Source organism: Rhinopithecus bieti, unplaced genomic scaffold (assembly GCF_001698545.2).
Source record: "Rhinopithecus bieti isolate Rb0 unplaced genomic scaffold, ASM169854v2 scaffold_27604, whole genome shotgun sequence".
NCBI classification, from domain to species: domain Eukaryota; kingdom Metazoa; phylum Chordata; class Mammalia; order Primates; family Cercopithecidae; genus Rhinopithecus; species Rhinopithecus bieti.
In genome coordinates, this window is record NW_016812170.1 from 157501 (window position 1) to 161250 (window position 3750).

Genomic DNA, 3750 nt, shown 5'->3' on the forward strand with positions numbered 1-3750 from the left:
TTGGGGGATAATACTAATGAGTAAATTTGTTGGCATCGTTGGGAGTCAGTTCGTGTGGCTTCACAGAAAGGATATACCAAAGTAAAATTAATGACATAAAGTACATATACTGGAGCCCTAAATTTGAATGGGAAGTATGAGTATAAACTCATGATGTATTTTGCTTAAATATGTATTTCTTAGTTCAGTACTCTACAAGGCACCAGAAACCATGATGAACCCAGTGGCATGCAGTTAAACACCATGATTTTACTCTCTAAAAAAGTATTTCTCACCAAAAAAAAAAAAAATCAGTGCATAATGAATGAACTGATTTTGGGAAGTGTATAAGGTGAGACTTTAACAACCTGATGTACAAGAAAACAGGAAACTATCAAAGACTACTGGGGTCATGTAAAAAGAATTCAAGAGCCAACCTGAAGAGCCTGAATGCCTAAAAATGGAATAGTTTGAGCATATATAAGAATAACAGCTAAATAGATTTAAACACATTGTGTGCTTAAATATTGGCTTCATAATGACTCTAAAATATACTTTGTGGTCATCTCTAAAAGTGCTAGGGAATAAATTCATTATTTGAAAACTAGTAAATAAAAGGAAAGAAATAATTAGCTTTCTATTTGCATGTATACTATTTACTGTGTCACCAAATAGTAAATGGGGAAGATTCTTCTTAAAGAAATATCTTAGCTAATAAATGTAGAAAGATAAATGGAACATCTTCATTCTGCAATCTGTAATGAAATACTGGATCTAGCCAATAATCATCAATGTCTGCTAAAAAAGGAGATAACCAGACACTTCCCAGGTAGTGTTATGTATTTCTATCTGTTTCCAGATGGACAGATGGAAGTACATATTCTCGCTAAAAAAAAAAAAAAAAAAAAAAAAAAGAAAAAAGAAGAAAAGCAAACTTGAATCTAGTGAAGCCTCTAGCTCTAGCAACCAATTTATAGAGAAGATAGGACACAGAGGGACATGTTAAATATTAACAAAGGAAGGATATCAGCAAAAGCCAGACTGTAAGAAACTCTAGAGAATAAAGGACCCAAATTCTTCAACAAATAAATTGCAAGAAAAAAAAAAAGAGAAAGCACAACTTATACATTAAAAGAGATCCAACAAGCATATCAATAAATTATAATGCATGAGAGCAAATTGAATCCTGAGTTGAAAATCAAATTTCAAAAATTAAATATTTATAAGCAATTGGACAATTTGAACTAGGAATGAGTATGTGAAGATATTTAGGAATTATAATTAATATTTTTAGACAGGGTCTGGCTTATTGCCCAGGCTGGAGTGCAGTGGTACAATCTCAGCTCACCGCAACCTCCACCTTCTAGGCTCAAGCCGTCCTCCCCACTCAGCCTCCCAAGTTGCTGGGACTACAGGCACATGACACCACACCCAACTACTTTTTGTATTTTTTGTAGACACGAGGTTCCATCATGTTGGCCAGGCTGGTCTTGAACTCCTGAGCTCAAGTGATCCACCCGCCTCATCCTCCCCAAGTGCTGGGATTACAGGCATGAGGCACTACACCCAGCCTGTAATTAATTTTTTACATGTGATAATATTATTCTGTTTATATTTTTAAAAGTGTCTACATCTTTTACAGATACATACTGAAATAATCTTTTATTAAGTGATATGATGTTTAAGATTAACTTCAAACTAATCTTTGGGTGGAGAGAAGTTGGTGAGGGTTTAGATAAAATCATATTGACCAAGAGTTATTAACTAATGAAGTTGTGTAAGATCTACATGCATTCTTTATATTGTATCTTGTCATGTATCTCACACTATTTATAACAGTAAGTTTTAAAAAGTGTACAGAGTCACAATATAGACTAATGAAATCAGAATTTCTAGATAAGGGGCTAAGGCATTAGCACTTCTAAATGCTACCTTCAAATAAATTTACTGTGCAGCTAAAGTTTAGAGCAAATGGTATAAGCAAACAGGACCTTAATTTTTCCCCTCCCCATAAGAAGTCTGGAAGTATGCTTGCATTGGTTCAGTTGCTCAAATATGCCTAATGGACACCACAGCTTCCATATTTCAGCTTGACTATTTTCATAAAGTTTACTCTGGGACCTCATGTTTGTTACAATGTGGCTGCAACAGCTCCAGGCATCTGTATCACATTCCATGTACCACCATTCTCTCACATCTGTCCTTCTTATTAAGAAACAGCCTCTTTTACAGAAGTCCCAGAGTATTCCCTGTACACCTCATTGGGCAGAACTGGATCACCAGTTCACCCCTAGCTGTAGGGGAGGCTGGAAAAACCATCATATAACCAAGCAGAATAGAATAGTCATGCTTGGATTGGAGATTTTCAGAGCCTCCCCACCCTTGCCCTGCAACTGAACATATTCCTTCTTTGAACAAAATCAGTTTTTGTTATCACTGGGCATTGGTAGGAAAGGCTGTTGGGTAAGCAATTAGCAAATCTAGTGAGAAAGGAGAAGCAGAGTTCTTAGAGTCAAAAATACAGTCATGAGTAAGGACTGAATATGGACTGAAGGGAATAAACTCAAAGCAATTGAGCCACATACTGCATCCAGGCAATTTTTGTATTTGCTAGCTTGTTTGGTCCTCACAACAGTTCTACAAATCAAGTAACTGGCATTATCTCCCTGTTATGCAGGAGGGACAAGAGGCTCATAGGAGAGGGGCCAGATGCTTTGCTCAGAATTCTAATTGGTGGTTCCACGGGGCATTCATTACCTTTTCTCTCTGCCATGGATCATAGCCACTTCTGTGGATACCAAGTTCACCATGAGAAATATCAGCAGGGAAAGGGAAAGGGTCAATTGTTTGCTCAGCACAATGCTAGGCATATTTCATGTTGGGAGGAGAATGTATTTTGATTTTGGCCCCCAGTCAACTGTTGGCAGAGTTGAGGGCGCAAGGGTGGCCCAGAGAAGAACTTGCCCTTCATTGTAGCTACTGACAGGCTGCATACAGGTCATATGTGGTATCTTGCATGCCACTAACTTAGGCAGGCGTTGGTAGATATGTAGAGTCTAACACTCTTCCTTGGAAGTCTGTGAGGCTTGGCAATCTCATCACCCTCAGAGTTGGCTGCCATGCTGTCTGTATTGCCAGCAGCTTTGACTTCTTTGTCTTATGGAATGAATCTGATACACATTCATTCCCTAGCCACCTCCAAGTTCAGCTCAGATTCTGCTAGAAAATCAGTATTATTTTTCTCATGCCCTTAGTTTTCCTCCAGGCCTTGAATAGTGTGCCATCCATGGAGGCAAACAGTTCTTCTTAACATTTGGTCACTATGATGTTTTACTCACCATGAAGATCTTGTGAAGCCACATTTCGTCTGGCTGCAATCATCATCCTTTAAGGTTAGGGCTTCCTCAAATACATCTCCTGACCTTCAAACCCTCACTCACTTCTTAAATGTATCAAATTTATGCTTGTGGATCACCTACCCTCTCAGACCCTCTCAGACAAGAGTTCTTTTTAATTTAGCATGCACTGAAGAATGTGGTTGGGGATGGAGCATTCTGTCATCAACATCACTCAGGATCTAAGTCTTTGGATGTTTAAAAAAAAGTAATGATTGGGAGGCTGAGGTAGGTGTTCGAGACCAGCCTGATCAACATGGCGAAAACCCATCTCTACTCGAAATACAAAATTAGCCTAGCGTGGTGGCACACGCCTGTAATCCCAGCTACTTGCGGGGCTGAGGCATGAGAATCGCTTGAATCCGGAAGGTGAAGG